At 36.1% G+C, this 23,848-nt stretch overlaps 1 long non-coding RNA gene and 1 pseudogene across 2 annotated transcripts in view; one reads left to right on the top strand and one right to left on the bottom strand.

Moving 5' to 3' along the window:
* The window catches only part of LOC132692477 (uncharacterized), a 78,634-nt gene that overhangs the window by 15,421 nt on the left and 39,365 nt on the right, over positions 1-23,848 (top strand). Inside the window, exon 1 of one of the 2 annotated variants that reach the window (XR_009616372.3) lies at positions 10,794-10,916. The exons of the other annotated variant lie outside the window; for it this stretch is intronic. This is a non-coding gene — a long non-coding RNA (uncharacterized LOC132692477). Of the gene's footprint in view, positions 1-10,793; positions 10,917-23,848 lie in introns of those variants that run through there. 2 annotated transcript variants of the gene reach the window in all.
* LOC132693093 (Y-box-binding protein 1-like) lies at positions 1,998-8,662 on the bottom strand (annotated as a pseudogene).

Here is a 23,848-nt window from a genome sequence, read left to right as displayed (position 1 = left end):
TAAAACTTCCATTCATGATAAAAACCCTCACTAAAGTAGGGTTAAGGGAACATACCTCAACAAAATAAAGGCTGTATACAAAAAACCCAGAACTAATATCATCCTCAGTGGGGAACAACTGAGAGCTTTTCCTCTACAGTCACGAACAAGAGAAGGATGTCCACTGTCACCACTGTTATTTAACATAGCGCTATAAGTCCTAGCCATAGTAGTCGGACGACAAACAGAAATAAAAGGCATCCAAATTGGTAAGGACAAAGTCAAACTTTCACTATTTGCAGATGACATTATACTCTATGTAGAAAACCTGAAAGACTCCCCCAAAAAATGCTAGAGTGGTGCACGAATTCAATAAAGTTGCAGGGTACAAAATCAACATACAGAAATCTGTCGCATTTGTGTACACCAATAATGAAGCAGCAGAAAGAGAAATCAAGGCATTGATCCCATTATAATTGCACCAAAACCCATAAGATACCTAGGAATAAACCTACCCAAAGAGGTAAATACTTGTATTCTGAGGTCACATTTTAAATCTTTTTATTTTGTGTATCCTTAGCTAATTATTATGGTTATATTTTATTTTTACTACTTTTGTCTTTTAACCTTCATACTAGCTTTATATGTGATTAGTCCACTACTTTTACTATACATATATATACATATATGTATATATATATATATATATACACACACACACACATGCATATATATGCACACACACCTTTATATATAGTATAAATAGTATAGTATATACCATACACACACACACACACACACACACACACACACACACACACACACCTTAATCAGCAAGGTTTTTCCTTCCATATGTTTTCTTTTTCTTTTTTTAATTAAAAAAAAATTTTTTTTTAAACGTTTATTCATCTTTGAGAGACAGAGACAGAGCATGAGCGGGGAAGGGGCAGAGAGATGGAGACACAGACTTGAAAGCAGGCTCCAGGCTCCCAGCTGTCAGCACAGAGCCAGACGCGGGGCTTGAGCTCATAAACTGCGAGATCATGACCTGAGCCGAAGTTGGACGCTCAACCGACTGAGCCACCCAGGCATCCCCCATATGTTTTCTTATACTTCAACTTAAAGAAATCTCTTTAACATTTCTTGTAAGGCTAGTGGTGACAAACTCCTTTAGCTTTTACTTTTCTGTAAAACTCTTTATCTGTCCTTAAATTTTGAATAATAACCTTGGTTGTGTATTCATGGTTGAGTTTTTTCCTTTTCATACTTTGAATATATTATGGCACTCCTGGACTGCAAAGTTTATGCTGAGAATTCTGCTCTTAGTCTTATGAGGGAGATCTCTTATATGTAACAAGTCGTTTTTCTCTTGCTGCTTTTAAGATTCTCTCTTTTATCTTTAACTTTAAAGATAACTTTAAAGTCTGGGTGGCTCAGTCAATTAAGCATGCTACTCTTGACTTCAGCTCAGGTCGTGATCCCAGGATTGTGGGATGGAGCCTGGCATTGGGTTCTCATAGCACGGAGCCTGCTTGGCATTCTCTCTCTTCCTCTCTCTCTCCCCCTTCCCTGTTCTCTCTCTCTCTCTCCTTTTCTCAAAATAAATAAATAAACATTAAAAAAAACCACCCATGCTGCATAGATAATAATAGATAGTTCTATTTATCTGCTTAATGGGATAAAAGCAAGCACTTAAGGTCTTCAGCTCCAATCTTTTGCTCATTTCTTAAATCTTTTTTTTTTTTTAAGTTTATTTATTTGAGAGAGGGAGAGAGAGAGTATGAGTGGTGGAGGGCAAGATAGAGAATCCTAAGCAGGCTTCAGTGCTGCCAGCACAGAGCCCCATGTGGGGCTCTCTCTCAGGAACCATGAGATTATGACCTTAGCCAAAGTCAAGACTCCCATGCTTAACCAACTGAGCCACCCAGGTGCCACTCATTTCTTATTGCAGGTATTTCATATTGATTTTTTCTTGTTGGATGACTAAACCTGATCATGGTAGCAATGGTAAGCCGCATTTACTCATCCCCACTGTGCTCAGCCTTGGAAGCTGATGAAATCTCAGCTGGTGGATCCACTGCTTTTGTCTCTTTGCCATCTTGTGGTTTAGAGTTTTCTGGGCATCTGCCTCTGTAATTGAAGTCGCTGTGGTACCCGGGTTGAGGTGGCTGGTGATTTTGGGTCTCATTTCTTTGATTTTTCCTTATCTTCTTCATTGTTGTCCTCTCTGGACTGTCTTTAAAATTTTTTTTTTTGTTAATATTTATTTTTTGAGAGAAAGACAGAGCACGAGTGGGGGAGAGGCAGAGAGAGAGGGAGACACAGAATCCTAAGCAGGCTCCAGGCTCTGAGCTTCAGCACAGAGCCCGATATGGCGGTTCACACCCATGGGCTGTGAAATCATAACTTGAGCCGAAGTGGGATGCCCAACTGACTGATCCGCCCAGGTGCCCCTAGGCTGTCTTTGGCAGGGAGGACCCCTTGTGGAATCATGATCTATAGCCCCAGTAATATTCTGTCTCACTTTTTTTATCTTGTTCTGTTGCAGCCTGCTTGGATAGGGAGGTTGAGAATACTGTGGTCCATGCCCATAGGGCCTCTGCACAAGTGGAATCCAACCCACCATCTGTGGTAGGGCCTATGCTATGTGGCCTGGCCTTTGGGAGCACTCTCCAATCCCTTCTTCTTTTCCTACTCTCACTATTTTGGTAATTCTGTGGGTAACTGCATGAAGGACCCCTGTGACACGGATAGCGCCTATAATGGTTATGGTATGCTGCATTCTTAACTGCCTTGCAGTGGAACTCCACTGAGGCCTGTCACATTAGCTGCTTCTGAACCCTTTTCTCCTTTGACAACATCAAACTCCAGCCTCTCTGTCTCCTGCACTAGGAAGGTACTTCCTGGGTTCTTCTTTATGGTAAGCTGGTGTACATTGTCCTCTGTGTCATTCCAGTTGACGAAACCATATCTGTTTCTTCCATATCCGTTGAACCATTTTACTGTTCCCAAACCTTCCATTGCAGTGATCTTGGGGCTGCTGGCTAGTGTCCCCAATGAGGCCACTGCCCATCATACCGGGCTTGGTGTCAGCAGTGCTGAGGGCAAGGACTGCGGTTGGCTACTGGGTCTCAGCCTCCGTGCTTACAGCTATGGTGATGGTGACTGGGGCCAGATTAGGTAGCTGGGCTCCTCCTGGGGTGTGATGATAACTAGGCCTGTGGAGGCAGTGGGACTGCTCAGGGCTCTCTGGGGTTCACTCTCTGTTCCTAGTTCTGATGGAACTCCATTTTAAATTAATTTTTGTGAGTGGTGTGAATTAGGGGTCCAATTTCATTGTTCTGCATGTGGTTCTCTAGTTCGCCCAGCAGTATGTATTGAAAAGACTATCTTTTCCTTATTGGGTGTTTTTGGCTTCCTTGGCAAATATTAGTTGGCAGTATATACTGGTATTTAATTCTGGGGTTTCTACTCTGTTCCATAGGTTGTGTCTATTTTTGTGCCAGTACTGTTTTGTTTTTGTTTTTGTTTTTGTTTTACCATGGCTTTGTAGTATAGCTTGAAATCCAGAAACATGGTACCTCTGTCTTCGCTCTTTTTTCTCAAAATTATTTTGCCTATTTTGGGTCTTTTGTGGATCCACACAAATTTTAGTGTTCTCTCTTCTGTTTCTGTGAAGAATGCTATTGGTATTTTGGTTGGGGTTATGCTGAATGTTGAAGGCTTTTGGTATTATGCCCATCTTAACAATATTAAGTCTTTTGATCCATGAACACAGGATATTTTTCCACTTTTTGTGTTGATTTCTTTTAGCTAAATTTTGTAGTTTTTGTTGTATACATCTTTTACTTCCTTGTGTTAAATTTATTCCTAAGAACTTTATTGTTTTTGATGGTGTTGTGAATGGGATGGTTGTATTTATTTGTTTTCAGATTCCTTATCATTAGTGTAAAAAAATACAATTGATGTCTATATGTTGATTTTGTATCCTGGGATTTCAGTGAAATTGTTGATGGATATTTTTATTGTTGCTAGTAATTAATTTTATAAATAATTTCACAATAAATAAATTTTGTATATCATTTCATACTTTTCCAGTGTATATTTGGGATAAATCCCTAGAGGTAGAAATGTCAAGGGTAAAATCATGTTTTTGGGTAAATATGTTAACAGACTTTAAGTTTTAGAATGGTTTTATATTCACAACAATATTGAACAGAAGGTACAGAGATTTCTCCTAAACCCCCTGCCTCCACACATCCACAATTTGCCCTTTTATCAAAATCCCTGACCAGAGTGGTGCATTTGTTGCCAGTGACGAACCTACATTGGTACATTATTGTGACCCAAAGTCCATAGTTTACATTAGGGTACAGTCTAATTGGTGTTGTGCATTCTGTGGATTTGGACAAATGTATAATGACATGTATCCATAATTATAGTATACAGGGCATTTTCCCTGTCCTAATAATCTTCTGTGCTTTGCCTATTCATCCCATGCCCCCAGGCCCCTAGCGACCACTGATCTTTTTATTGTATCCATAGTTTTGCCTTTTCCAGAATGTCATATTATTGGAATCATATAATAGTACTTCTTTTACCTAGTAATATACACTTAATTTTATTTCATGTCTTTTCATGGCTTAACAGATCTTTCTTTTTAGTGCTAAATATTAATCCACTGTCTGGATGTATCACAGTTTATCCATTCACCTATTGAAGAACATCTTGATTGCCTCAAAGTTTTGGCAATTATTAATAAAGCTGCTACACACATTTTTAATGTAGATTTTTTGTGTAGACATACATTTCCAGCTCCTTTGAGTAAATATCAAAGAGTGAGATTGATGAGTTGTATGGTAAGAGTATGTTTACTTTAATAAGAAACTGCCAAAGTATCCTCCAAAGTGGCTGTAGCATTTTGCATTCCCACCAACAATGAATGAGAGTTCCTGTTGCTCCTCACCCTTGCCAACATTTGGTATTGTCAGTTTTTTCATTGTTAGATCAACTGATTTTGATAATTTCTAATAAGTGTGTAGTGGTATCTCAATTGTTTTAATTTGCATTTCCCCAATGACATCTGATGTGAAACTCTTTTTCATATGTTCATTTGCCATCTGTATATCTCACTTGGTGAGATGCCTGTTGAGGTCTTTGGCCCATTTTTTAATTGGGCTGTTTGTTTTCATATTGTTGAGTTTTAAGTATTCTTCGTATAGTTTGGGTAACAGTCCTTTATCATGTGTTTTCTGCAAATATTTTCTCTCAATTTGTGGCTTGTCTTTGCTTTCTTTTGATAGTATATTTCGCAGAGCAGAAAGTTAAAAAATTTTTTTTAAGTTTATTTATTTTGAGAGAGAGACAGAGAGAGAGAGAGTGAGAGAGAGAGAGAGAGAGACAGCAAGAACAGGGGAGGGGCAGAGAGAGAGAGAAAATCCCAAGTAGGCGCTAAGCTGTTAGTGCAGATCCCCACATGGGGCTCTATCTGATGAACCGTGAGATCATGACCTGAGCCGAAATCAAGAGTCAGACGCTTAGCCAACTGAGCCACCCAAGCGCCCCAGAAAGTTTTAATTTTAAGGAATCGCAGCTTATTAATTATTTCTTTCATGGATCATGCCTTCACTGTTGTATTTAAAAAGTAATTACAGACATAAGGTCATCTAGATTTTCTCCAATGTGATTTTTTAGGAGTTTTGTAGTTTTGTGTTTTACATTCAGCTCTGTGATCCTTTTTGGGTTGATTTCTACAAGGGTGCAAAGTCTGTGTGTAGCTATTTCTTTTCCTTCTCCTTCTTCTTTTTGGTTTGGATGTCCAGTTGTTCCAGCACCACTTATTTAAAAGACCATCTTTTCTTCATTGTATTGCCTTTGCTCCTTTGTCAAAGATCAGCTGGCTGTATTTATGGGGTCTATTTCTCAGCTCTCTATTCTGTTTCATTGATCTATTTGTCCGTTCTTTCACCAATACCACATAGTCTTATAGTAATCATGAAGTCACATAGTGTCAACCCTTTGACTTTGTTCTTTGCCTTTAATACTGTGTTGGCTATTCTGAGTCTTTTGCCTCTCCATTTAAACTTTAGAATCAGTTTGTTGATATCTACACAATAACTTGATGGAATTTAGGATTGTACTGAATCTGTAGTTGGAGTTGGGAAGAACTGACATTTTGACAATATTTGAATCTTTCTATTCATGAACATGAAATATGGTGTCCATTTATTTAGTTTTTTAATTTCATTCATCAGAGCTTTGCAGTTTTTCTCATATAGATCTTGTACATAATTTTGTTAGATTTATACCTAAGTATTTCAGTTTTTTGAAGGTGCTAATATAAATGACAATGCGTTTGTAATTTCAAATTCAACTTGTTTATAGTTCGTTGACCTTTTAGCTTTCTATTCTGAAAGCTTGCTATAATCACTTATTAATTCCCTATTTTTTCTATATATTGCCAAACTGTTATCTTTTTTTTTTTTTTTTTAAATTTTTTTTTCAACGTTTTTTATTTATTTTTGGGACAGAGAGAGACAGAGCATGAACGGGGGAGGGGCAGAGAGAGAGGGAGACACAGAATCGGAAACAGGCTCCAGGCTCCGAGCCATCAGCCCAGAGCCCGACGCGGGGCTCGAACTCACGGACCGCGAGATTGTGACCTGGCTGAAGTCGGACGCTCAACCGACTGCGCCACCCAGGCGCCCCGCCAAACTGTTATCTTAATGGCTGTTCCAGTTTGCATTTCCACTAGAAATTGAGAAACATTCCCATTCCTAACATTTTCCCTGACAGATTTATTGTCAAACTTAAATATTGCCAATCTGATAGGCAAGCAATATTTTGTCACAATAGTGGTATTTAGAATTTTTCTTACACCCAATGTGGGGCTTGAACCCACCACCCCCAAATCATTGCACGTTCCACTAACTGAGCCATCCAGGTGCCCTGTAAAATTTTAATTTATTTTTTACTTTAAATATATGATCCTTTTGAAATTTATCTTAGCGCATGGTGTGAGGTGCAGATCTAATTTTGTCTTTAGCCAAGAGGCTTTCCAGTTGTTCTAAAGCCAATTAAAAAGTTTGCCCGGTGGTGAAGTCTTTTTAATTTTCCCCCATACATTTAATTCCAAGTTTGGCAATTCATAGTTTTCTGGAGAGTAAAATTTTCTTTCTTGTTAAAGAAAAATAAAGTTGACAATTGATTTGTCAAAATACAAATCGTAATTCTCTATGTATTCCATTAAAGACTTTTCAATAAATGAAGATCAAATATAAAGTGGCTAATTTATTTTATATTTTTTTTACTTTTTATTTTTCTTAAGTTTATTTATTTTTGAGAGAGAGAGAGAGAGAGAGAGAGAGCAAGCAAGTGGGGGAGGGACAGAGAGAGGGAGAGAGAAAATCTCAAGCAGGCTCTGCAAGATCAGTGCTGATCCAGTTGTGGGAGTTGAACCCACAAACTGCGAGATCATGACCTGAGCCAAAGTCAGATACTTAACTGACTGAGCCACTCAGGTGTCCCTAAAGTAACAAGTTTTTAATAAGCAATTGGACATATTTCAAGCTAAAAAATTCCCCCAGAAAAAACCCAAGTTTTTTTTAAAATAACAATTTAATCCAGATATAATGTTGTTACTGATTATAGAGTCTCACAATGTGGTTTAAAGCAAAACTGTTTTCATCTACCCACTCTGAAAATCAGCATGACTACAGGAGATTAGAATCAAATAGATAGTCTGTATTTTCTGAGGGTACAATTATTGCCCGTATTGATGCTCTCCAGCTAAAGACTACTAGGAACACACCTGTCGTTGGACAATTTAGATTTCTGCTGTCCTTCACATGATGTCAACTTAGATGTCAATTTAGATGTCAACTGTCCTTCAGTTGAAGGAGGCCACACAACTGGTGCTGGGAAATCACAGGGCATCTCAGTAAGTGTTGGAAAGGACTTTTAAAATAGGATTTCAGTGTTGGTTAGGTGATTTGGGGGAAGATATAAGGAATTTTAAGTCTTTGTTCTGAGGCTTTTTTTTTCTGGATTGCATGCTGTCAGGAAGCAGGGCTTCTCCTGATTGGGTATTTAGAATATCTGACTTAGAAGGAGGGGAGACTAGAGGGAAGCTAAAGTGAGCAGTATTCATTCATGTTACTCGAGATAGGGAGATGTTGAATTGAATTGTTTGGACAACATTTACATTTTTCTCTGTCTTCACACATGATTACAGAGTGGTCTGGTTTCTGTCTTTATGTTTGTAAATTTGAGTATGGTTGACACACAATGTTACATTAGTTTCATGCGTAGAGCATAGTGATTCACCATCTCTGTAGGTTACGCTGTGCTCACCACAAGTGTAACCACCATCCGTCACTACTGAGTACCATTGACTGTGTTCCCTATGCTGTACCTTTGATTCCCCTGACTTATTCATTCCATGGCTTGTTTCTTTCTTGATATCATAGTCAGAGAATGCTTTGTCCGATGTTGGTGTTCTGTGAGAAAGTGTTCAGGATAGTTTCCAGGTGTCAGGAGCTGCTTTTTTTTTTCTTATATGCTCCAAATAATGCAGAATTTTCCTTTTTAGTTCAATTTGTACACAATAACATATACCTGTATTAGTCAGGGTAACTAGTTCCAGCTGCTGTAGCAGATAATCCTCAAATCTCTGTTGCGTCATATTGGGCCAATCTTCAGGCTTCATCCATCTTGTGCACCACATGTAGCTATCCTCCACATATGGCTTCCAAATATGCCACAGGAGGAGAAGACAAAGTGGAGAGAGCACACCAGGTAATTAGATACCTCACTGCAGAAGTGACACGCTTCACTTATCCATTGGCCAGGATTAGTCTATCACTCCACATAGATTTAAGGGGTATAGTAGTTAGGGTTCTCCAGAGAAACAAAACAGCTGAGGGTGTGTGTGTGTGTGTGTGTGTGTGTGTGTGTGTGTGTGTAGAGACAGAGAATGAGAAAAAGAGAGAGAGAGAAAGAACAAACTTTATTTTAAGGAATTGGCTCACATTATAATAGAGGCTGGCAGGTCCAAAATCAACAGGGTAAGTCCAACAGGCAGGACAGCCAGGGAAGAGCTGAGGTTGCACTTGAAGTCTACAGGCTGTCTGCTGGCAGAATTCCTTCCTGTTCTGGGGAGGGCCGTCTTTTTTCTATTCAGGACTTCAGTTGATTGGATGAGGCCCACCCACACTACAGAGGGCAATCTGCTTAACTGTAAAGTCCAGTGATACAAATGTTAATCTCATCCAAAAAACACGTTCATAAAAACATCTAGAAAAAATGTTTGACCAAATATCTAGACACCAGAACCCAGCCAAACTGACACATAAAGTTAATCATCATAGGGAGGTATGTGATTTCCATCTGGATTTTCTGCCAAGCCACTTGGAATTGGCAATTTGTAGCATGAGTCTTTGGTTCCCAGCCAGTTTTCTTGCCAAACAGCCCTTTTACTAATATATATGTTTTCAATAAAAATGCATATTTTATAAACATATGTTTATTAACTCAAGGCATTTTCATCAATGCACAAACCTTACATTTATCTAGCACTTTACAATTTTATATTCTGTGTGATAGGTAGGATGTGTATTGTTATTCCCATTTGACAGATAAAAATCATGAAACTAAGGTGACTTATGCAAGGCTGCATCGTAAGGAAGTGAAAGGCCCAAGACCAGAAGTCCAATCCTCATTCTTTTTATCTGCCACAGACACATACATAATGAAACATACCAAGATAAAACAAATCAGTCTTGGAACTTTGGATTTATATCATCTGCTAGTAGGGAAAAATGTCTGTAACCTTGCATAGTTTTAAGAAATAAAAATAATTGACCTAATTTCAGTTTTTTAAAAAAATTGTTTAAAATTTTTAATGTTTATACATTTTTGAGAAACAGAGAGAGATTGAGCAGGGGAGGGTAGAGAGAGAGGAATCCGAAGCAGGCTCCAGGCTCTGAGCTGTCAGCACAGAGCCTGATGCGGGGGCTCGAACTCACAAACTGCGAGATCATGACCTGAGCCGAAGTGGGACGCTTAACTGACAGAGCCACCCAGGCGCCCCGACATAATTTCAGTTCTTATAGTGTAATGGCCATATCACGAAGGAGCAGGCTTTCTGTAGTATGTCACTGTGAGGAATGGTTAGTCCAAAAGGTGACAAGGTGGCATGGTGTTGTGTGTTAATTATATTTCGGTCTTTTAATAATAATTGAGCTCACTAGCACGAGATTTCTAAGAGGTGCACAGTTGTGAGCAAACTCAGTGGACCTGCCAGACTTTCTAAAATAAGTACTAGCCGATTGCCCACTTCTGAGTTTAAGAGCCAGTGGCAGAATTATGCGGATGATTCCTGTGTTGCTTCTAGGAGACTGCCAAGAATCATGCAGCCTGCAAAAATTAGTTTCAGGAAAACCACAGTCTTCTTAGCAGTTTCAAGAATACGTATTATATACACGTTAAATACAACACAGTCTGAATTCATGGTGATCACCCTTTTTAATTCCTTTAAAGATGGCATATCCCTGGCATACAGGAAGGTAATGCCAGTGAATCCGAAACATGCCAGCAGGAGAAGATTTGGTTCAAAATAAGCCCCTGGGGAATTTTGGAGAAAATCACATTTAATCACGATGACAGCGATTTAAAATAGCCTCTTTTCATCGTACCAATCTTCTACCTCATATCCACCTTTTACTAACAAGTCCAAGGAGTAGGTCATTGACAAGAGATGTCTGTGACTTTAGTAGGAAACAGATGTGGAAGTACTAACCCTACTTTTTCTGGCACCCGAACGGACAGTCTACGGGAGGGAAGTGACATGGAGAAGCCATGGGGCTGACTATAAGAGTGAGCAGGTGCCAGCCGGGCAGAGCTGAGGGGAACGCCAGGCTCACTGGATGACTGCATGGGTATGAACTATAATACATCACAGAAATTCCCTAAATTGTTCTCTCTCTCCCCAGCCTTTTCTATTGATTCATGTTTGTTCTGTATTTATTTCTGCTGTTAAGAATGACACAGAAAAAAGGGGACTGTGGGTAGAATCAGTACTTGGGACTTAAAAAAAAACCTTAGCATTATTTTCTTGGCTGTCACGTTTCACTGATTCAGAACAACTGGTGATTTCTCTCTCTATAGCTTTAATTATGTTTGCTGTCAGAGACCTAAGCCGTAGGAAAGGACAGGACAGCAACTTTATTTTAAGCTGGATTGAGTATCACTAAATCTCCCCAGTTCCTATCAGCTTGAGAATTATAGTTCTTTTCTCTAGGAAATATTATATACTTAAGTTTTTTGAAGTTTAACTTTTGTGTTGTAAAGTAACCATTTTACTCTTAAAACATTAGAGTGGGGATAGAACTATAATAACTAGGTAATATTTTATAAATATATACCAAGAGGGTTTACTGTTATGGTAGTAAATCCCCAGATTAAAAACTTTTGAGCATCTGTAAGGAGTAAAATATATGTGTTAAACACTCTATTTACATGTAATATGCAACAGACTTTAAGCAACTTCTATTTAATACTCACAAGGGAATCCTTTCCTTATATATGGAAATCCATTGGACTTCAAAGTATCTACCCAAATAGATAATGTGTGATAAATACGTATTTAAAATGTCTAATTTCCTTCTCTGATGTAAGATTGAGATGAATATTCATATTTTCTTTTTTTAGGGATTTTAATACTAGTATTAGTATCTTTTTTTCTTTTTTTAAAGATTGAGATATAATTGACATACGACATTACATTAGTTTCAGGTATATGACATAATGATTTGAGGGCTTGATAAAATAGTTTCTCTTGTGGACAGGCCTCACTGAGATGAACAGAATACTTTGGGCCTATTACTTTTCCCCTCATCTGCCGGAGGTGAAGCACATTTTCTCCAGTTTTCAGTGTGAGATTCTGGTGGGGATCCTGGACAAAGGTTTACGGTATTTCATTCAAACTGAGGATGGCTTCCCACCCAGCACTCTGTCACAGCATTTATGGGGAGTGTGTCACTGGTTTTCCAAGTAGGGCCATAGGCACCTCCTTGAGCCCACTAACGAATACACTAGCTGTCTCTGCATAAGCCAGGACTCAAGTCTACAAATACACAAGGCCTTGAATACCTTTTTTATTTTTTTAATTTTTATTTATTTTTTAGAAAGAGAGAGAGAGGCACAGTGTGAGTGGGGGAGGGGCAGAGAGAGAGAGGGAGACACAGAATCCGAAGCAGGCTCCAGGCTTCCAGCTGTCAGCACAGAGCGCAATGGGGGCTCAGACTCAGGGACTGTGAGATCATGACCTGAGCCCAAGTTGGCTGCTTAACTGACTGAGCCACCCAGGCGCCCCAAGGCCCTGCGTACCTTACCTGAAATAAGAGCCCAAGACCCTATCCAGTTTATGCTGAGAGCCCCGCCTCCTTGTTTTAAGATAACCTCCTGAATTTTGCTTTTTTCTGATGGTAAGTTTGCACCCCAAAGTGAAAGTAGGATGTATGTTGCATATATGGTTGCTCAATGTGTATGTTCTGTTTTTCCTGTTGAACTCATGAATAGTCATATATTCCTGACCTTTTCATCAATTTGTATGTAATGTCAATCTCTATGATTATAAAAAATCTAGAAGGCAGATTTGGGAATGCTCTCCAGCCTTCTCATTAGGCTTCCCTTCTGATAATAAAACTTTTTGCTTCAAAACCAAACAGAAACCATAATGATTTGATATTTGTATATAATGCAAAATGATTACCACAAAATATGTAGCTAACATTCATCACCATACACAGTTACAGAATTTTTTCTCATAATGAGAACTTTTAAGATCTATTCTCTTAGCAACTTTTAAATATGTAATACTTTGAAATATGCAATACAGTATTATTAATTGTAGTCACCATGCAGTGCATTACATTGCCATGATTTATTTATTTTATAACTGAAAGTTTGCACCTTTTGACTTCCTTTACCCATTTCACCTCCCAGCCCACCCTTCACCTCTGGCTATCACCATTTTGTTTTTTTATGTTCTCTGTATCTACGAGCTTGGTGTTTTTGTTTTTGTTTTTAGATTCCACATATAAGTGAGATTATATGGTATTTTCTTTTTCTGTCTGACTTATTTCACTTAGCATAATGTCTTCAAAGTGCATTAATGTCACAAATGGCAAGATTCCATTCTTCTTTATGGCTGAATAATATTCTAGTGTGTGTGTGTGTGTGTGTGTGTGTGTGTGTGTGTATCTCACATTTTCTTTATTCATCTGTCAGTGGATACTTAGTTCGTTTCCATGTCTTGGCTATTATAATGCTGCAGTGGACATAAGATACATGTATCTTTTCAAGTTAGTGTTTTCTTTGAATAAATACCCAGAATTGGGATTCCTGGATCATATGGTGGTTCTGTTTTCAGGTTTTTTGAGGAAGCTGTTGACTATCTGTATGTTTTTTTGGAAAAATGTCTGTTCAGGTCCTCTGCCCATTTTTTAAATGAGATTGTGGTTTGTTGTTGTTGTTGTTTTTTGCTATTGAGTTGTATGAGTTTCTTTATATAATTTGGATAGTCACCCTTTCTCAGATATATGATTCATAAATATTTTATCTTATTTAGTAGGTTGACTTTTCATTTTGTTGATTGTTTCCTTTGTTGTGCAGATTTATGGATTTATTTATGTATTAATTAATTCATTCATTTATTTTTAGTTTGATGTAATCCCACTTGTTTATTTTTGCTTTTGGAATCAGCTACAAAAACTCATTGCCAAGACCAATATCTTCTGAAAAACAACTTCTGTGATCCAATTGGATGCCAGTGGGTATGCAGAATTGTGCATTCAATGTTGTTTTATAGCATTTTTCCCCTTTGGTGATTTTGTTTATTTGTAGGAGATTCTCATTCATTTTTCTATCATCTAATAAGAGGACTTATCACTCTTTTATGTACTACTTATGCCTGAAGAAGTGTTACTTGATGTTGTTGTTCAAAGAGAGTATCATACAAAAGAATTCTATAGCACATGACTTCACACAAAAGCGCTGTGGTATTTAGTTTGTAAAACATAAATCCCATTTTGTTAATGCAAAGGCTATGTTCAAAGAGGAGCAAGAAGCCAGTGTGGCTTGAATAGAAGTGGGAGAGGTTGAAATATATAAGGCATTTAGGTCATGATTAGGAGTTTGAATTTTCTTTTGCATAAGTTGAGAAGAAGAAAGACGTTGGCAGATTTTAAGCAAAGGAGTGAAACTATCTGATTTTTATTTTAAAATGTTCACTTTGGCTACTGTGTAGAAAATTGCCTGAAGCACAACAAAAGTGGAAGCAAGGAGAAGCAATAAGAGGTTCCTGGAATAGCCTGAGTTATGAAGGTGGCTCTGTGGTGATATGTGCTGTACTTGTGATATTTTTTAAAGGTTGAACTCTCAGGACTTACTGATGGATTAGATGTGGGTGCATAGGCATGAGAACAAACAAGATGACTCCTAGGTTTTGAGCTTGAGGAAATATATGGAGTGTGGTACTAATTATCAATTATAAAACTAGACTAAAAACTTAATTGACTTAAATTTATTAAAACATGCAAAATATCACATTAGTCATTCAGTACCATTACCTTTAAAAGTCAGAAAGGTATATAATGTATGCAACTAATTATCCCGCATTGACATGGAAAAGTATATCGTTAGAAATTTGAAGATAAAATATCTCATGGAGTTCTAAAAGACCGCCATGCTTTCTTATAACACTTCTGTTTGTGACACAGTTGTAGTAGATTCCTGGGTAGATGGGCAATAGGATTGAGTCAAATTACATTACAGACTCTATTTCTATCCTCCACTAGCTTTATTTTCTTCTTTGTGGGATTTTTACATAATAAGGCAGGTAGGTTTCAAATAGGATTCTGTTAGGTTGAATCTTCCAGAAAGAGTCATAAAATGCTAAGTGAAGGCAACTTTCTATTGCATTTCAGTATTTCCTATCTGATATTGAACTTGACCAGAGATGGAAACAAATTTAGAGGCATTGTCAGGGTCCTTTGCCCCGTATTCTTAGATAGATCTTATATTCAAAGAACTGAAATAGAAGCGTATAGGTCTCTAATGTTTAGTTGCAGAATGAAGTAGATTTCTGCTCCGCTGAATTGGTAAATTTTTGTTTATGTCTTCCAATTTTACTTTTTATTGGAAGAAAGGTGGCACATAATATGGTTGGCACTATGTGTTCTCTTCTGGGCTTTCCCCAGATAATGAAGAACAACAAATAGTTTATCTGATTTTACATTGTGATAAAGATGATACGCATTGCCTTGTAGTCTAAACATTGATGTTCAGAGCTGTAATCACATCTGACTGGTAGGCAGACCAGTTGTCTTTGTCTTCAATCTCTCCTGTTGTATTGCTGTGAAGTGCTGTCACAATGACTGATAGGGGGATTGAAGCTGTAAATTCAGGAGAGTGATTCTGTTATACAAACAGAAATGGTATCTTTCTTGTAGAGCAATCCTTATGCGTAAGTAGAGCGGAAACCACCCACATGTGATTGGTTTCAGCTCTAAGGGGAGACGGCTTCAGTGTATTCCAAAAGCTCTCTCTTATTCCCTTGATGATGCCCAAAATGACAAAGATGAAACTATAGTCTTTAATTCAAGCTTAAGTAGGGATGTGGATAACTTAAATAGGTATTGTGTTAAGATCAAATGGCTGCCATGCGTTTTGAGATCATGGAGAAGAATACAAATTCATCAAACACTTGGAGCTGGGGAAATGGAATTGTTATCAGAGCAAAAGGAAAAAGGCATTGAAGAAGAAAAATTGCCTATATCACAATTTTGTCTTGGATTGACCCTATAATTTTTCTCCAAGTAGTAGGTTGCCCTATGAGTTTAGCTGTCTATATGCATCTGTGATTTTCTGTCATTGCTTTCTTTTAATTGTAACAAGTATCCAACAGAAAAACCATTAGAAATCTTTCCTGTCTCTTCAACTTAGTTGATTACTACTAATTTATCTGTTTCTGACATATTCTCTATTAAGGAGGAGTCTTTCTAAACATGTAAACTGTTACACCTTTGACAAAATATTTGATAAAATTGCTACCTGGCTAGTTCTGGCCATGTTTGCAAAGTTCTTGAACATTTCCATGGCAGAGTAAAAACACAGGATCACAGGATTTTAGAAAGTATATGAAATTCATTGAACTCTTTCTCCAGACTTACTCTACCACAGAGGCAGCTTGAACTGTTGAGACCAGTTGGTTGGGGGACATGTATTCTATTTTTTGCTATACAATTTCCATTTCTACATTTAACCTGTTTCATCTTATTTGAAAAATGGGAATAATATCAGCTACTCCTCAACTCAAAGCAAAGTTATAATCAAGTAGATTTTTAAAGTTTATGCAAAGGGGGCAGGGACTTTTAGAATGGCAGAATATGGATCTTGGTAGACTCTCTTCTTAAAAAACAACAATTTATTGATGAAAATGATAAAAAATTATGGCTTTAACTCCCTCTAGCTCCCAGTCTAGGGTTAAAGTTTCACTTCTGGAGGGACAGGTTGCCATTTCTCATCCCTCCCAGACAGAATTGGATGTCCCTTTTTCTACCTAGCCACTGCTCAAAGGGCAAGAGCTCCACTCCAATCTGATCCTAATAATCTTATGGAAATATAAGAGAACCTGAATAGCCAAAACAATTTTGAAAAGGAGTATGGGAGAATTCACAGTTGGTGATTTAAAAGCTTACCACAAGCCTATAGTATTCAAGACAGTGTGGTACTGGTATATGGACAGACATATAGATCAATGGTATAGCATTGAGAGTCCAGAAAGAAACTCACATTTACAATCACTTGATTTTTGACCGGGGTGCTAAGACAGTCAGTCAAGAAAGAATAATGTTTCAGCAAATAGTACTGGGAAAATGAATATCCAAATCAGAAGAATGAAGTTAGATCCCTACCTCATACTATGTCCAAAAATAGTACAAAATGGATTATAAACTTAAATGTAAGAATTAATGCTTTAAAACTCTTAGAAGAAAAAAATCTTCATGATTTTGCTTTAGGCAATGTTTTCTTATATACAACAGCAAGAATATAAGCTACAAAAGAAAAAAAAAACAGGTAAATTGGATACATCAAAATTTAAAACTTTTCTGCTGAAATCAATGTATCAAAGAAGTGAAAAGATAATACATAAAATGAGAGAAAATTTTTGCACATCATATATCTGATAAAGCACTTGTATTTTATCTATCTATCTATATTATAATTCAATGATAAAAACACTCAATAACTCAATTTAAGAAAAATGACATAGAATTTGAATAGTCATTTCTTCAAAGAAGATTCATAACCAGTAAGCACTTGAAATGATGCTCAGCATCATTGATCATTACAGACCTGCAAATCAAAACTCCAGTGAGGTAATAATTCATATTCAATAGATAGATCTAATAAAAAAAGACAATTGCAAATATTAATAAGAACATGAGAAACTGGGAGTCTTTTATGTTGCTAGTTGGAATTTAAAAAGCTTGGCATTTCCTCAAAATATTAAGCACAGAGTTTTCATATGACCTAGCAGTTCTACTTTTAAGTATCTACCCAAGATAGATAAAAACATATATCTACACACACACACACACACACACACACACCTGTACACAAAAGCTCAGAACAACATTACTCAAAATAGCCAAAAGTAGAAATAAGCCAAATGTGCAGTCACCGGTGAATGGCAAAAGAAAATGTGGTAGAACCATGTAATGGAATATTACTCAGTAATAAAAAGAAATGAGGTACTGATCATGCTACAGAATAGATAAAACTTGAAAACATGCTAAGTGAAAAAGCCAGTCGCAAAGACCTCATGTTGTATGATCCTATTTATATAAACTGTCCACCACTGGTAAATCTACAGGGACTGAAAATGGGTAAGTGGTTGCCGAAGGCTGGGATGGAGTGGGGAGGAGGGGAATAAGGGCAAAGGCATTTTTTGTTTTGTTTTTGAAGGAGACAAACTTGATCTAAAATTAGATTGTGATGTGGCTGCATAACCCTGTGACTACTGTAGTAAATAAATATCAAATGGTATACTTACAATGGACAAATTGTATGTTAATTATATCTCAAGAAAGCTTTTCAAACAAGTAAAAAGGTGAGCATTTAAAAACATTTATGTAAAAACACTTAAGCTTTTGAAATTGATGTACTTTTTGATAATTATGTTTTTCTTACAAGAAAAAAAGGCAAAGCCTTTGACTCCAAGAAATAATTTAAAGTCATTATACTATTTAACTTAAAGAAGTTAATTAGAACCTAACATGTTTCCTCCTTTGGCATATTTCATATTTTAATGAGAAAGTAAGTTCGTGGTAAATGTATGGAAGAAAATAAATCCATTTTTATTGTATACGAATTTTTATTTATTTAATTAATTTATTATTATTTTTAATAGTTTATTTATTTTGAGAGAGAGACAGAGATAAAGCATGAGTTGGGAGGAGCAGAGAGAGAGAGAGAGAGAGAGAGAGAGAGAAAGAGAGGGAGAGGGAGAGAGAGAATCCCAAACAGGCTCTGCACTGTTAGATGTGGGATTTGAACCCATGACCCATAAGATCATGACCTGAGCCAAAGTCAGATGCTTAACTGAGACACTCAGGCACCCCTGTATAGGAATTTTTAAAGATGCATCTACATCTGTGCAACTTGGTAGAAAACAGATTTTTCTCTTTAAGACATTTCAGTGAAAAGATTTCATAAGAAAAATTTTTTTTGAGCAAGCGAGTAACTTTCATCCTATAAACAGCTTTATAATTTTCAGTACCAAGGCTATGTTTTTACAAAAGCTGAAATCGACTCAATGTTAAAAATGAAAATATAAATTATAATTCTTATATAATATGATGCTTGCTATTATTGAAATATGTTGGATTTGTAATTTTTTAAAATCTTACCCATCATTTCCATTCCAAGATCATTTGACCTATGGTTTTGTGTCAGCCACTGCGGCCAGGTAAAAGTGTCTTGAATATGAACTCAAGAGCAGGTTCTTTGCCAAGAAAGACCAAACGAAAACTTGAAAAGAGTGTATGATCTAGTTGAATACATTTTTAATAAAATCAAATAATTAAAGTAGTAGATATTAAAAATAAGAGAAAATATCACTTGAAGAAAGATGATCTGAAATAAACTCTTTAATCTGCAAATGTTTTTTTAAATAAATTTTAAAAAATTTTACTTTAAGTAGGCTCCACACTCAATGTGGGGCTCAAACTCACAACCCTGAGTCAGGCAACTCTACCAACTGAGCCAGCCAGGTGGCCCTCTGTAAATGCTTTTAATAACCACCAATTAACTCATTCTAACTTTGATGGCTTCTCAATCTGATGAGAACTCAGATTGAAATTTTGGCTATTGAAAGAAGAGTTAGTTTTAGGCCTGCTCAGACTTTCTTGTTTCCTAATTCTTTTGTGTTCTGCTGGTCAAAGTAGCCTTCAGAGTAACAATTGGCAAACTTTTTTCTATAAAGGATCAGGTAGTTTTTTTTTTTTCCTCTCTATTCTAAATTGCTCTTTGCTAGAAACTTAGATGTGTCTATTAGGGAGAAAGTTGATTCCTTTGAATATGAGACAGGAAGTTGGCCTCATGATGATGTTCATCCAGTCAGGAAAACTACCATCACTATATAAAAACAAACTGTTTTTTGGTGTTCACCAAGAGTAAGGGGAACTCTTCTATCAGGGTATTTCCTTTAGAATGTTTGTCACCCTGTTCTTCATTTTAGGTTATTAAGTGAACTTTAAAAACTTTAGCAATTATAATTTCTTACTTTTGCCCAGAATGTTTGTATTTTGTATTTATCTTTCAGGTCTTTAACAATTGATTTATACCTGGGTTGCCATATTTAGCAAATAGCAATATAGGATTATCAGTTAAATTTAAATTTTAGGTAAACAACAAATAATTTTTTGGGGTATTTTAAAGTTATTTATTTTTATTTGTTACATTAGTTTCAGGTGTAAAACTTAGTGATTTGGTGGGTTTATACATTATGCTATGCTCACCACAAGTATAACTATCATCTGTCCCATTACATTGTTATTACAATATGATTGACTGTATTCCTTATGCCCTGATTTTTATTTCTGTGACTTATTCATTTCATAACTGGAGGCCTGTATTTTCCTCTCCCTTTCACCTGTTTTGCCCAACCCCTTACCATCCTCCCCTCTGGCAACCATCACTTCTCTGTTTTATAGTTCTGATTCTGCTTTTTGTTTGTTTATTTTTTTAGATTCCATTTATGAGTGGAATCATATGGTATTTGTCTTTCTCAGTCTGACTTATTTTACTTAGTACAATACCCTCTAGGTCCAATCCATGTTGTCTGAAATGGCATAGTCTCAGCCTTTTTTATGACTGTGTAATATTCCATTGTATATATCTACCACATTTTCCTTATCCATTTGTCTATTGATGGACACTTAGGTTGCTCCCATATCTTGACTATTGTAAATAATGCTGCAATAAACATAAGGATACATATATCTTTCAGAGTTAGTGTTTTCATTTGCCCTGGGTAAATATCCAGTAGTAGAATTACTAGATCATGTGGTATTTCCATTTGTAATTTTTTTGAGAAATTTCCATATTGTTTTCCATAGTAGCTGTACTGATTTACATTTCCACCATCAGTGCATGAGGGTTTCTTTTTCTCTACTTCCTTGACAACACTTGTTGTTTCTTGTTTTCTTGATTTTAACCATTCTGACAGATGTGAGATGGTCTCATTGTGGTTTTTGACTTGCATTTCCCTGATGGTTAGTGATGTTGAGCATCTTTTCATGTGTCTGTTGGCCATTTGTGTGTCTTCTTTGGAAAAATGTTGACTCAGGTCCTCTGCCCATTTTTTAATCAGATTTCTTTTTTTGTTTTGTTTTTTGATGTCAAGTTGTATGTATTATCTATTTAGGATATTAACTCCTTATCAGATATATCATTTGCAAGTATCTTCTCCCATTCAGTAGATTGTCTTTTTGTTTTGTTGATGTTTTTGTTTGCTGTGCAAAAGCTTTTTATTTAGATGTAGTCCTAATAGTTTATTTTTGCCTTAGGGGCAAAATAGTTTTCCTTGCCTTAGGGGGTGTATCTAGAAAAACGTTGCTATGGCTGATGTCAGAGATTACCATCTGTATTCTCTCCTAAGATTTTTGTGGATTCAGGTGTCAAATTTAGTTCTTCAATCTACTCTCAGTTTATTTTTGTATATGGTGTTGAAAAGCACTTCAGTTTCATTCTTTTTTACATATAATTGTCCAGTTTTTACAGCACCATTTATTAAAAAGACTAATTTTCCCCATTGTATATTATCATCTCCTTTGTCAGAGATTAATTCGACATATATTTGTGGGTATATTTCCATGATCTCTACCCTGTTCTGTTGGTCCACGTGTCTATTTTTGTGCCATCATACTGTTTTGATAACTACAACTATACTACAACTGTATAGTATGTCTTGAAATACGGAATTGTTATACTTCCAGCTTTGTTCTTTTTTCTCAGGGTTTCTTTGACTATTTGGGATCTTCTCTGGTTCCATGCAAATTTTAGTATTTGTTCTAGTTTTGCAAAAAATGCTGTTGGTATATTGATAGCAATTGCATTGAATCTATAGATTGCTTTAGTTAATATGAATATTTTGATAATATTAATTCTTCCAATCTGTAAACATGGGACATCTTTTTATTTGTTTGAGTCATCTTCAATTTATTTCATCAGTGTTTTATAGTTTTCAGAGTAAAAGTCTTTCGCCTCTTTTGTTAAGTTTATTCTTAGGTATTTTATTACTTTTAGTGCAATTGTAAATGGTGTTTTTTAAATTTCTCTTTTTGTGACTTAGTTGTTAGCATGTAGAAACAGTACTGATTTCTGAGTTAATTTTGTATCCTGCCACTTTACTGAATTTGTTTGTTAGTTTTTTTTTGTTGAATCTTTAGGATTTTCCTTGCATAGTGTCATGTCATCTACAAATAGTGACGGTTTAACTTCTTTACCAATATTGATACTTCTTGTTTCTTTTTCTTGTCTAATTGCTGTGGCTAACTAAGTTCATGCAGTGTTTAGGACATCAAGATAGAAGTCTGTTGCTCATCTGAAATTAAAATTTAACTGGGCATTCTACATTTTATATTGCAATGGTAGTTTATCTTCCATCCCAACACTTTCAAAACATTCAGAAAATAAGTTTTCAGTTACCATTATAGGGGTTTCATCATCATTATTAAAGTTTGCTCTAAATGTCCTTTCAACTACTTTTCATATATTTTACTAATGTAAAATATATCTCTTTTCATAATATATTTATTTTTCAAAATATATTTGATTTCATATTAGTTTCAGACTACTTACTGTAAACAAAGCAAATTATACATATTATTTACTGTCAAGGAGTTTAGCAACAATTTCTATGTAGATGTTTATTTTGTTTCTTGTTTCCTAGTTTTCCAAACTACCCAATCAACCAACCAAATGCTCTCTTACTTTATATGCACCAATGTGCTACAATCTCCTTTTTATCAACTTATTTACTTTTTTTCTAGTATTTTATTTTTTCCTACCTAGGCAATGATTTGCCCCTCATACCACCTGTATCTAGACAAAAGCAAGACACATAGTTTTAAAATTTTATTACCACTTAAAAAATTTTATCAAAATAGTACCTGTACATTATTTAACAAGTAAACCTAGTAGGCTAATATTTTTAAAAAAAATTTAACATTTATTTATTTTTGAGAGACAGAGAGACAGAGCACAAGCAGAGGATGGGCAGAGAGAGAGAGAGAGAGGGAGACACAGAATCTGAAGCAGGCTCCAGGCTCCAACTGCTCAGCATAGAGCCTGATGCTGGGCTTGAACTCATGGACTGTGAAATCATGACCTGAGTCAAAGTTGGACACTTAACCGACTAAGCCACCCAGGCACTCCGAGAAGACTAGTATTTAATAATGGTCATGTGCCTTATTCTCTTCTCTCCTGGTTTCTACTACCTTTTGATAGCCATGCTCACATCTGTTTAGTTAATTATTCTGAGAAATGCCCTCTGTTTATATTGATATTTCTTGATTATTCGGTTTTACATATTATTTATTAGCCTTCTATTTCTCTCATTTATTCAATATAGTTACGTTACAATATTTGCTTATATCAACATTCAGTATTTACATTTTTATAATAACATAACCATTATTTGCTGATGACTCAAAAAGTATTCTATAATTATATTTCTTGTTAATTTTTTGCTTTTCCTGGAGTTACTTTCTAATGTTGGAATTTATCTCATTTTCTATGTATTCTTTGGTAATTAATCTGCACTTTATTTATAAAGCCTTCTTCTAAAGTTCTTTAAACACAGTTCATATTTTACCAGTTTCATTTTCATCTTGGAGACCTTTCCTTCTGCCTCTGTCTTCCCATTTCAGTTGGGTAGGCTGACCTCTGTTTGTTGCACAGATTCATCTTATGCACTTCCTTACCATCAACCTGAAAATTCCTTATGACTTAATGTGCTCTATTTTTTGTTTCTTGGATCATTTTGGTTTATTCCAGAAGTTTAATCTGTTTAGGTTGTATATGATATTCCTATGAGACACCTGCATGGAGCTGTGTAGTAAGCAGTTAGAGGGGGCTTAGGAGTGAGGTCTGTTCTCTAGGTAAGTATTTGTTAACCATTAACATATAATCTATGTAGATAGTAGAGGTCATTAATGTATAATGTGACCACCCAGAAAGAGTGTGTGGATTAAGAAATTTTGCATTCAGAATGAAATCTACATGTATATTGACAATTAAA

This window comes from Panthera onca, chromosome B1 (genome assembly GCF_046562875.1).
Source record: "Panthera onca isolate mPanOnc1 chromosome B1, mPanOnc1 haplotype 2, whole genome shotgun sequence".
NCBI classification, from domain to species: domain Eukaryota; kingdom Metazoa; phylum Chordata; class Mammalia; order Carnivora; family Felidae; genus Panthera; species Panthera onca.
The sequence above is the reverse complement of the archived record's forward strand: the minus strand, read 5'-3'. Positions and strand labels throughout refer to the sequence as shown.